The sequence below is a fragment of the Triturus cristatus genome, chromosome 7 (genome assembly GCF_964204655.1).
Source record: "Triturus cristatus chromosome 7, aTriCri1.1, whole genome shotgun sequence".
Lineage (NCBI taxonomy): Eukaryota > Metazoa > Chordata > Amphibia > Caudata > Salamandridae > Triturus > Triturus cristatus.
Window position 1 is genome coordinate 17460501 of NC_140590.1, and position 12949 is coordinate 17473449.

The 12949-nt window shown below is 45.8% G+C and overlaps 1 protein-coding gene across 1 annotated transcript in view; it reads right to left on the reverse strand.

The window, feature by feature from the left end:
• Positions 1-11029, reverse strand: part of LOC146808697 (von Willebrand factor A domain-containing protein 7-like) — a 459434-nt gene extending 448405 nt beyond the window's left edge. Inside the window, exon 1 of the mRNA XM_085615510.1 lies at positions 10974-11029. The gene's annotated coding sequence lies outside the window, so the exon portion shown is untranslated. The remainder of the gene's footprint in view (positions 1-10973) is intronic.
• Between the last annotated feature and the right edge of the window lie 1920 nt (positions 11030-12949).

The window sequence follows — 12949 nt, forward strand, 5'->3', positions numbered from 1 at the left end:
CAGCACATTGAAATCTCTCACATACTTCATAAGAGCAAAACATAAGACACATACCAGCACATTGAAACCTCTCACATACTTCATAAGAGCAAAACATAAGACACATACCAGCACATTGAAACCTCTCGCATACTTCATGAAAGCAAAACATAAGACACATACCAGCACATTGAAACCTCTCGCATACTTCATGAAAGCAAAACATAAGACACATACCAGCACATTGAAACCTCTCACATACTTCATAAGAGCAAAACATAAGACACATACCATCACATTGAAACCTCTCACATACTTCATAAGAGCAAAACATAAGACACATACCAGCACATTGAAACCTCTCACATACTTCATTAAAGCAAAACATAAGACACATACCAGCACATTGAAACCTCTCACATACTTCATAAGAGCAAAACATAAGACACATACCAGCACATTGAAACCTCTCACATACTTCATAAGAGCAAAACATAAGACACATACCAGCACATTGAAACCTCTCACATACTTCATAAGAGCAAAACATAAGACACATACCAGCACATTGAAACCTCTCACATACTTCATGAAAGCAAAACATAAGACACATACCAGCACATTGAAACCTCTCACATACTTCATGAAAGCAAAACATAAGACACATACCAGCACATTGAAACCTCTCACATACTTCATAAAAGCAAAACATAAGACACATACCAGCACATTGAAACCTCTCACATACTTCATAAGAGCAAAACATAAGACACATACCAGCACATTGAAACCTCTCACATACTTCATGAAAGCAAAACATAAGACACATACCAGCACATTGAAATCTCTCACATACTTCATAAAAGCAAAACATAAGACACATACCAGCACATTGAAACCTCTCACATACTTCATGAAAGCAAAACATCAGACACATACCAGCACATTGAAACCTCTCACATACTTCATAAGAGCAAAACATAAGACACATACCAGCACATTGAAACCTCTCACATACTTCATGAAAGCAAAACATAAGACACATACCAGCACATTGAAACCTCTCACATACTTCATAAGAGCAAAACATAAGAGACATACCAGCACATTGAAACCTCTCACATACTTCATGAAAGCAAAACATAAGACACATACCAGCATATTGAAACCTCTCACATACTTCATAAGAGCAAAACATAAGACACATACCAGCACATTGAAACCTCTCACATACTTCATGAAAGCAAAACATAAGACACATACCAGTACATTGAAACCTCTCAAGTCAAGTCAAAAAGCTTTATTTCGATAAAAGAATTATCATAAAAGCGTGTACATACAGACATATAAAAACAAACAAACAATTCATCAAGGGAGCAATATTTACAAGAAGTCACAATATTTATGAGAATGCTCTCAATCTTGGTAGCTTAATGACTAGTTATATAAATTCATTAAAAAAAAAAAAAATGTTAAAATCGATTAAAAAAGTTAAAAAAGGGGATGAAAGTGCTATAGACAGAAATCATCTACTAGGGCTAGTGAATTTGCTTCTGATGATCCAGGACCAGCCCAGAAATTCGGCCACGGCACAAACTAGCATCAATCTTGTATCAGATTGTAGAATGCGTAAAGCAACACGATAGTTTGTAATGCCCAGGAGGCGACAGGCAGGGCCTAGCCATTTCCTTCTTGGATTACTGTACGCTGGGCATTCAAACATAATATGGGCAATGCTTTCGACCTTCTCCGCACAAATCAGACAAGTATCAGGTGTCTGGTGGGGAGGCTTCCATTTACTAGTAAACTCTCGGGTTGGAAGAATCTCTAGTCTGAACTGGAGATACAAAGATCTATCCCTTGGTTTTTGTACAAACTCGAGATAAGGCTCGAAGCAAATAGACTGCTTGTGAATGTAAAAAGCTTCAGTCAGCCTGCCAACATTGGGGTTGCTAAGGTCCTCATTATCAATCCTGGCCCAATATGCTCTTTTAAGGTCCACCTTACTCACGGGGACACCATGTTCCCAGGCATCGTTTAGATCTAGTTGCTTTAAGGATTTTTTTATGTTACGGAGCCAGCTTATTTTATGGGAGCCTGGGGTGTTCATAATTTCTCTCAGGCCCTCAGAATATTTTTCTAGCTCCGGGGTGCGCCAAAGACGAGCCCAGAATAACAAAGGACGCAACCTAGCAATATCTTTGATCGAACGCCTACCCAGATCACTGAAAAGCGGTTTCAGAGGGGTTCCCCTGGGCATTGAGAGTAGGTCTCTCATAAATTTGTTCTCGGACAAGGTGATATCTTCAAGATTGTCAAAACCCCATAGTTCGGCACCATATAGGGCCGAACCAACTGCTTTGGCCTGATAGATCTCTAATGCGGGTGCGATTGGCTTGCTCCTAGAGGATCGATGTTCTTTGGCAATCACTCCCGTGGCTCGTTTGAAATTTAGTAACATCTTGGTAATATGGGGTCTCCAGCTTAAAGTGTCGGAAACTCTAATTCCTAGATAGTCAAATAATTTGACATATTCTAGGGGGGTTCCGTCAGACACAATAGATACGCTGGGTGATTTATGTGATTTGAAGGAGAGGAGCTTGGTTTTTGATGTGTTAATAGCTAAACCTCTCATTGAACAGAACAAATGAAACCTGTCTAAGAGCTTCTGTAGGCCTCTTGGTGTCTTCGAAATCAAGAGGGTGTCGTCCGCAAAAAGAAGGGTGGGAACTTTTTCACCCGCCAGGGCGGGGGCGTCAGCTGGAACATCTTGTAAGAATTTCACCACTCCATTCACAAACAGGGAGAAGAGGGTGGGCGCCAATACGCAGCCCTGGCGGACACCTCTTTTAACTGGAATCTTATCAGTTTTCTGTGCCTGAGTTCCCCACCGCACCCTTGCAAAGTTACCCTCGTGAAGACGGACCAAAAGGTCCAGAAGAGGGGACGGCAGACCCATTTCTTGGAGGACAGACCAAAGACGGGCACGGGGGACCAGGTCAAAAGCAGATCTCAGATCTATAAAGGCCAAATGAAGGCTGCCCCTACCAATCGAAACAACCTTCCAATGTAGCAAGAGCAGCCTGAAGACCTGGTCGATCGTGCTCATGCTTGGTCTGAATCCAGCCTGGAAGTGTGAAAGAACACTATGGTCAGTAGCCCATGATAATATACGTTCCAACAGAACCCTGCCAACGACTTTCTGACCAACGTCGATAAGACTTATTGGTCGGTAGTTGGCAGGATCCTCCCTGGAGCCCTTCTTATATATTGGTACTACTTCCGCTCCTTTCCATGATTCAGGGATGGGTGACCCCTTGAGGATGGCATTGAGTAAGATGGTAAAATAGACAGCCCATGATTTAGGATCGGAGCGGAACAAATCACCAGGCAGGCCGTCAGGACCTGGAGCTTTAGCTGGAACTAATCTATTGATGGCGGTCACAACTTCTACCTCTGTGAACAGGTCATAGTTGGTCAGGATGGGATCTGTTGGAGCAATTTGAGAAAATGTACTCAAGGTTTCATTATCTGTGCCCGAGTAGAGGCTCGAAAAGTGAGCAAACCATTCATGGTTTGTGATGTGGTTAGAAATTACATCAGGGTCAGAGCCTCTTGAGTATCTGCACAGGTTCCAGAAAGTGACTCCATCCCTGGCTAAGCTAGCAGTTTTTAAAGCCTGCCAGTGAGATTCCTCCCAAGCAGACTTTGCTGTGATGACAGCCTTCCTATAAGCAGACCTGGCATATTTGATAAGGGAACAATCCTTAATTTTAATAGCGGATATAAGCTCCTTCTTACTTGACCTGCACTCAGAGTTAAACCAAGAGCCAGGTGATTTATATTTATTGGTTCTGATCGTAGAAGAGGATATAAAGAGTGCTCCAATCAGCTCGGTAGTGGCGACATGAATAGATGTGGCCCTTGAGCTCTGGTCAGATTCCTCATAAGCTTCCCTAAGTTCAACGGTTTTAGATAACAGTATTTCTTTTATAGAATGAATTTTTTGTTCATCTAAGGCGATTTTAGGCCATTTCAGGAACCTTTTGCAATTTGATGGAATAATATCTTTGGTGGACAATAGAGGACAAGGATCGGAAGTTGCTTGGTCTGGTGGCCACAGATTCTTTAGCGTTAAGCAAAGTGGGTTATGGTCACTGTCAGTAGTTGGAGCTATGACCAAGTCCACCGCATGGCGCCACAGTCTACGATCGATTAAAATGTAATCGATTCGAGATGGACTAGAGACTCTATTAAAGGTGTAGGCTGCATGGAGGTCGGAGGGGAGTCGACCATTGGCAGCTCTCAGGCCAAATTCCAAAGCCAGAGCATTTAACTGGATTATCACCGGTGTCCATCTCTTCACTGGGGGAACAGACAAAGAAGGTATCCCCCATCTGCATCTTCCTCATCAACCTCTAAGATGTCTTCAGAGGCAAGGGGCTCGTAGGTGCAGTTCAGGTCCCCTGCAACCAGAATGAGTGAGCTGGATGGACAAGAGGAAAGCTGTTCTTCCAGGAGGGTGACAATTGGTGATTCAGATCCTCCTTGGGTGCCTCTAACATATATGTTGAAAAGCTCAATAGAGAGCCCCCCTTTCAGACCACTCAAAGTTATATGCATCATGTCCGGTGATGAGCTTTGTACTTCACGGACTCTACAGGGAAGGGCGATATTTATCCATATTATGAGGCCTCCAGAGGGGCGGCCACGGCCGATGGATCGGGCAGGAACACAATAACAGGTATAGCCAGGTTTATACAGAGATGTTAGGCTCCAAGTCTCTTGGAATATGCAGATGTCAAAAGTGGAAATAAAATTATTCCAATCCGGCAAAGTGAGTTTAGCTTTCAGGCCGGCAATATTCCATGAGATGATTTTATAATTCATTGGTGGAGCTAAAGGTGGAGTGGGGTCAAGGTCCAGAGTGGATGAAGTTGGAACTAAGGATTGTGTCCCACCTTCCCCCTTGGCCCCACTGAAAATAGGAGGAAGTATTTGGGTAGACATCCTACAATTGGCAGCCGAGATTACTTGAGGTACTCCACCAGAAGTTGATAGAGTATTTATTGCCGGGATAAGTCAATCGTTTAGTTCCAAATTAGATACACCCTCAGAGCCATGATTTAACAATCCACCCCACCTCCCCGTGTGGTCTTGACTTGCTGTAAGGAAGCGTCTAAATTGGATAGAAGACGAGTCAGGGGAGGAAGATCTATATTCTAGTGCTATAAGGCCATCAGCTAGATGGTGGTTAGCTAGGGTCAACTCTATTGCATCTGTGTGATTATTGTCAAGTCTGAGTCTGCGGACCCCCAACAGATCATCTCTTATGAGGGATCGGCATCCTCTGACATGACGAATCCAGTGTATGATCTTATTTTTTAAAGATTCTTCGTTCTCATGACCGACAGTCATGGGAACACCCACCATATAAACAGTAGGTTGTGAGCTGGCTCTCGGCCTTTGCACTGCAAGGGGTGGAAGAGACGGGGCGTAAGCTGGTTGTCTTTGGACAGAATAAGGCTGGCTAATAGCAGCATAGGAATTTGCAGTTAACTGAGATTTCATGATAGTATTAGAGTGGTTGGGCCGAGCTCTAGTGGGTGGTGGATGGTTTAATCTATCCTGTATCGGTAGAGATGTCGTCTGGGGCAATGTAGATAGACTGGGGTTAGATGTTTGGAGGGAAGATGTTTTTGTCTTTAGGTTATGCGCAATAGTAGGTAAGGTTGATGGTGGTTGTAATAATTGGCTAGGGAGTTTTTTGACTATAAGCAATAATTCCATGACTAATGCTTTTAAATCGCTAATCTCAAGCTTCAGGGACATAATGGTTTCTGTAATTGAGCCTGTAGCTGTTATAATACTTCCTAGTGGTTCTTGGCGCAACCTATCCCCTTCTGTCTGTAACCCAGATTCGGAGCCCCGAGCTGGACACGAGTTAAATATTGCAGGTACATCAGAACTAGCAGTACTGGTAATAGGCTCAACATAGTCATTATCGATGTCGGCTAGTGGCTCAAAACGATTTGAGCAAACAATGACAATAGGATCAAGGGGTACTGAATTAGGAAGTGGAACACAGGAGCTTGCATCTTTGGTGGTTTGTTTAGAATTGTCACTGTTACTCTGCGAAATGTCCCGTACTGGAAATTTTTTACTAAACATTTGCGGGATGATGACAGGACTTGGGCGGTGATTAGATGAAAGCAACGAGGGTGGAATTGTAGGAGTAATGTCAGAATCTAAGATGGTAGTACAATCATCTACTAGCGAGTCAATTCGGTCTAGTGTAGTAACAGGCGTAGATTTTTTGTTAAGCTTTCTGGCCTTATTCCTTTTAGTCACATTGCCAGTTGAACTGGCCACTCCCCCATTCACATCGGATATTTTCCTTTTGCCCATCGTAGCCCTCGCCTGAAGACTCGCTCAAGTACACTATGATACGCAGATTGTACAATGTCCCCTGATTAGCACCAAAGCAAGGGCCCCTCAATGGCAGCACAGTACCTTATAGTAGAATGGGCAGGACGTTGGTAAATAGCACACTCGACACGGATCCTTGACGTTAGGGAGGGGGCCCAGCCCAGCCTCCTCCGGCCCCGGACGGCCACAGACGGTCCCGCCCTTGTCCCGGGCTTAGCCCGGCGGCCGCCCGCGCGCGTCCCGCGTGGCGGGATTCTCGTCTCCAATAAGTACCCTTACTGTAGGTGTGGCCGCTGGTCGGTAGTGCGCCCCGCCGGCTCCTGGGATTTGTTGTCCCTCCGTAGGCGCTGGCAAGTACAAACAGTCACTGGTAGCCCCCTGGCGATGCGTCTCCCGCGAAGCGGGAGGCGCGAGCAGTTGATAAAGCCCTCGCTCGATGGGGGGTGTGGCCGCTGGTCGGTAGTGCGCCCTGCCGGCTCCTGGGATTTGTTGTCCCTCCGTAGGCGCTGGCAAGTACAAACAGTCACTGGTAGCCCCCTGGCGATGCGTCTCCCGCGAAGCGGGAGGCGCGAGCAGTTGATAAAGCCCTCGCTTGATGGGGGGTGTGGCCGCTGGTCGGTAGTGCGCCCCGCCGGCTCCTGGGATTTGTTGTCCCTCCGTAGGCGCTGGCAAGTACAAACAGTCACTGGTAGCCCCCTGGCGAAATCTCTCACATACTTCATGAAAGCAAAACATAAGACACATACCAGCACATTGAAACCTCTCACATACTTCATGAAAGCAAAACATAAGACACATACCAGCACATTGAAACCTCTCACATACTTCATGAAAGCAAAACATAAGACACATACCAGCACATTGAAACCTCTCACATACTTCATGAAAGCAAAACATAAGACACATACCAGCACATTGAAACCCCTCACATACTTCATGAAAGCAAAACATAAGACACATACCAGCACATTGAAACCTCTCACATACTTCATAAGAGCAAAACATAAGACACATACCAGCACATTGAAACCTCTCACATACTTCATGAAAGCAAAACATAAGACACATACCAGCACATTGAAACCTCTCACATACTTCATAAGAGCAAAACATAAGACACATACCAGCACATTGAAACCTCTCACATACTTCATAAAAGCAAAACATAAGACACATACCAGCACATTGAAACCTCTCACATACTTCATGAAAGCAAAACATAAGACACATACCAGCACATTGAAACCTCTCACATACTTCATGAAAGCAAAACATAAGACACATACCAGCACATTGAAACCCCTCACATACTTCATAAGAGCAAAACATAAGACACATACCAGTACATTGAAACCTCTCACATACTTCATAAGAGCAAAACATAAGACACATACCAGTACATTGAAGCCTCTCACATACTTCATAAGAGCAAAACATAAGACACATACCAGCACATTGAAACCTCTCACATACTTCATGAAAGCAAAACATAAGACACATACCAGCACATTGAAACCTCTCACATACTTCATGAAAGCAAAACATAAGACACATACCAGCACATTGAAACCTCTCACATACTTCATGAAAGCAAAACATAAGACACATACCAGCACATTGAAACCTCTCACATACTTCATAAGAGCAAAACATAAGACACATACCAGCACATTGAAACCTCTCACATTCTTCATGAAAGCAAAACATAAGACACATACCAGCACATTGAAACCTCTCACATACTTCATGAAAGCAAAACATAAGACACATACCAGCACATTGAAACCTCTCACATACTTCATAAAAGCAATACATAAGACACATACCAGCACATTGAAACCTCTCACATACTTCATAAGAGCAAAACATAAGACACATACCAGCACATTGAAACCTCTCACATACTTCATGAAAGCAAAACATAAGACACATACCAGCACATTGAAACCTCTCACATACTTCATGAAAGCAAAACATAAGACACATACCAGCACATTGAAACCTCTCACATACTTCATGAAAGCAAAACATAAGACACATACCAGCACATTGAAACCTCTCACATACTTCATAAGAGCAAAACATAAGAGACATACCAGCACATTGAAACCTCTCACATTCTTCATGAAAGCAAAACATAAGACACATACCAGCACATTGAAACCTCTCACATACTTCATGAAAGCAAAACATAAGACACATACCAGCACATTGAAACCTCTCACATACTTCATAAAAGCAATACATAAGACACATACCAGCACATTGAAACCTCTCACATACTTCATGAAAGCAAAACATAAGACACATACCAGTACATTGAAACCTCTCACATACTTCATAAGAGCAAAACATAAGACACCTACCAGCACATTGAAACCTCTCACATACTTCATGAAAGCAAAACATAAGACACATACCAGCACATTGAAACCTCTCACATACTTCATAAGAGCAAAACATAAGACACATACCAGCACATTGAAACCTCTCACATTCTTCATGAAAGCAAAACATAAGACACATACCAGCACATTGAAACCTCTCACATACTTCATGAAAGCAAAACATAAGACACATACCAGCACATTGAAACCTCTCACATACTTCATAAAAGCAATACATAAGACACATACCAGCACATTGAAACCTCTCACATACTTCATGAAAGCAAAACATAAGACACATACCAGCACATTGAAACCTCTCACATACTTCATAAGAGCAAAACATAAGACACCTACCAGCACATTGAAACCTCTCACATACTTCATGAAAGCAAAACATAAGACACATACCAGCACATTGAAACCTCTCTCACACACACACACACACAAATTCACACTACATTCTGTCACAAAATAGAAACAAATCCCACTCCCACCATCATGAGTACACAAATAACCCTCATCCTAAACCAACTTTACTCCCAATGTTTCTACCCTCGCAACACCTACCACAAACATCCCAACGCAGCAACACTCATGCAGGGGCCTCTATCATCCTTTGCACAATGTAGAGCCTTAAAACACGGCCCACATGCCCCGCCACCCCCCTAACCTATAAACCTTCTACCCTAAACAGATGCAAACCAAAATAACAACATGCCACTGTGTACAACTTTGCGTCTATTTGTCTATTACACAACAAGACTGCTCTACAAAAACAAGCCAGCCCTCTAACTCGCTCTCAACCACGATCTACAGCTCCTACACACACAGACACAAAATGCCTTCCAAGCCTGCTGGACGAGGGTTGCCATACAGACGAACAAGATTGTAGCGACCCTGAAACAGGTGATGCCAACATTAATAACACACCTGCTGCAGGTTCAAAGGACGCTGCTCACTCATCTCGAACACACAGTCACACCACAGGAAAGCACAATCTCTGGCCTGCCTAATAATACATGCTTGACCACAAATGTCACACACATGACTCGTAAGAAGGGCACACTACAGTCCATCAGATGAATGTGCCTGTGGCCAAGGTGTGTGTGCATCCTGCTGGACAGTGGATCTACCCTCAGCAGGGCAGCCTCAGTCTCTCATCCTTCTGACACAGATAGAATGAGCGTCATGGTGATGGGTGACAGGTGTGCGAGTCGCGCTTTAGCTATTTAGCGTCAGAATGATGTGACTAATGTCCTTTTATCTTTGTTTAACATCTCAGCCTCAATGGCGAGCGCCGCCACAACTCATCTCCTCTGCCGTCCACAAGGCGCTATAAGAATCATCATCTCACTGGTTCCTGGCGGAGTGTGACCGCCCCAGTCACTGGGGTCTTGACTGCTGCGGCGACCGGCCTGGGGTCTCCTCAGAGGGGACGGCTTCAAATTCACAAAGACGCCACATTTTTAAAATAACATTAATAACAACAACTACATCTATGATAATAAGTTACGGTGGGTGGGGGGGGAGTGGAGACTAGGCATATGGTGCATGCATGGGTGCAATGGCAGCCCACCCCCGTCACACACGACGGACACGCACAGGCAGGGAGAAGAAGACAGACACAGTGGGTGGGGGGCGGACACAGACAGGACGGGCGGGCGCACAGGCAGGTAGCAACAGACAGGGCAGACAGGCGCACAGACAGAAAGTCGTAGACACATGGAAGATAACGGGGCAGCCAGACACAGACCGGCAGGTGTGGACAGACTCACAAGCAGGGATGACGGACAGACAGACACAGGTAGGGCGAGGAGACACACGGGCAGGTAGACCTAGACATGGATAGACAGGGCGGACAGACTCACCAGCAGGCAGGGGCGAGCAGACACACAGAGAGACAGGGACAGACAGACAGTGAGACAGATGTGAACAGACGCACAGACAGGCAGGGGCGGACAGACCGGCAGATGTGGGCAGACGCCCAGACAGGGCGGACAGACGCACAGACAGGCAGATGTGGTCAGACGTACAGGCAGCGGCAGACAGACAGACAGATGTGGACAGACGCACAGGCATATGTGAACAGGCGCACAGACAGTGAGACGTGCACAGACACACGGGCTGGCAGATGAGGACAGACGCACAGACAGGCAGGGAGGAAGAGGTGCCCACCTGTACCCAGCGCTCGTCCAGGTCTCCGGTCGGTACCCCGTGAAGCCCCCGTCTGTGGCAGGGAGGGGCGCTGCCCGCACCGCACGCCCTATTAATAGGAGGCTGCGCCGGAGCGCCTCAGCTCCTCGCGGCGCTGCAGTCAGCGGCTATAATTACTGCTCCCTGGCACCGGGTATTCCCTGGGCAGGGCGCCAGCTGTCGCCGCCCGGAGGTCCGTGCGCCCTTAGAGACTCCAGACTCTGCCCCAAATACACACGATGGGCCCAAACCCGGGTCCTATAGACACAGTGTGCCCACATTCTGCCCTAATGCCCTCAAATGGCCACTGTGAGCCCCAAACTCTGCTCCAGATGGGCACCGTGACCCCAAAGTCTGCTCTCGAATGGACACAGTGACCCAAAACCCTGCCCCTTATAACACCGTGAGCCCAAACCCTGCCCTCAAATGGACTGTGAGCCAAAAGTCCGCCCTCGAATGGACACACTGAACTCACACTCCTTCCTGAAGTGGACACTGTGAGCCCAAACTCTGTTCCAGATTGACACAGTGAGCCCAAACCCTGCCACTCATGGAGACCGTGAGCCCAAACTAGGCTCTCAAATTGACACTTTGAACCTGACTCTGGCTCAATGAAAACAGTGAAACCAAACTGCCTCTGTAGTCACAGTGAGCCCACACTCTGCCCGGGTGGTCACTGTGAGCTCACACTCAGCCCTGGGTGGTCATAGTGAGCCCACACTCAGCCCTGGGTGGTCACAGTGAGCCCACACTCTACCCGGGTGGTCACAGAGAGCCCACACTCCCACACGCAGCCCTGGGTGGTCACAGTGAGCCCACACTCTACCCGGGTGGTCACAGAGAGCCCACACTCCCACACACAGCCCGGGTGGTCACAGTGAGCCCACACTCTGCCTTGGTAGTCACAGTGAGCCCACACTGTGCCCAGGTGGTCACAGTGAGCCCAAACGCTGCCTTGGTAGTCACAGTGAGCCCACACTGTGCCCAGGTGGTCACAGTGAGTCCACACTCAGCCCTGGGTGGTCACAGTGAGCCTAAACTCTGCCCCATATGGTCACAGTGAGCCCTAACTCTCCCCAGATGGTCACAGTGGGCCCAAACTCTGCCCCGGATGGTCACACTGAGCCCATACTCTGCCCTGGGTGGTATTATATTGTATTGTAATTGCATTTATATAGCTCTTACTACCCCTGACGAGGCGTCAACAAGCTTTTTTTGGCAAGTAGCACGCTACTCTGGAAACCCATAAAGGAGTAGTGCTGAATTAGTGTAGTGAAATATGAAAGTAATTTGAGTGGTGAATATGTTATTCAGTTATTGGATAGAGAAGGGTAGCAGAGGGATAGAAGAGGGAGAAAGGTTTGCATTTATATAGTGATTCCTACCCCTGATGAGGTGTTAAAGCGCTTTTTCGATGAGTAGCACGCTACTCAGAACCCATAAAGGATTAGTGGTGAATTAGTATAGTGAAATACGAAATTTGAGAAGTGGACATGTTAGTCTGTTATTTTGATTGAAAAGGATAGTGGAGGGATAGAAGAGGGAAGGATTTAGACTTTTTTTTGGGAGGTCATAGCAGTAGGAGGAGGCTTGGGATGAGTAAAAAGGGATGTGGAAGGAAAGAGTCAGAAGGAAGAGTTCAGAAAGGCTTGTTTTTGGGGATCGGTATAGTAAAAGAGGTGTCAGATGATGCAATATTTTAGTAATTCATCTACCGTTTTAGTTCTATATCCTGCATTGTGCTGAGCTGTTTCCTTCCGTCTCCTGTAGCTGCCAACTTTTCTCTCTCTATTTCTTTTCTGTGCGCAGAGATACTCTTATGCAAGAGTCGATTCTAGCGCGATATAAATCCATAAATAAAATAAATAAACAAGGAGGGGTAGAGTAGGGGAGAGTTTAGAGAGGGTTATTTTGGGGATCATAGTAGTGGTATGGGGTTTGGGATGAGAGAGTGGATG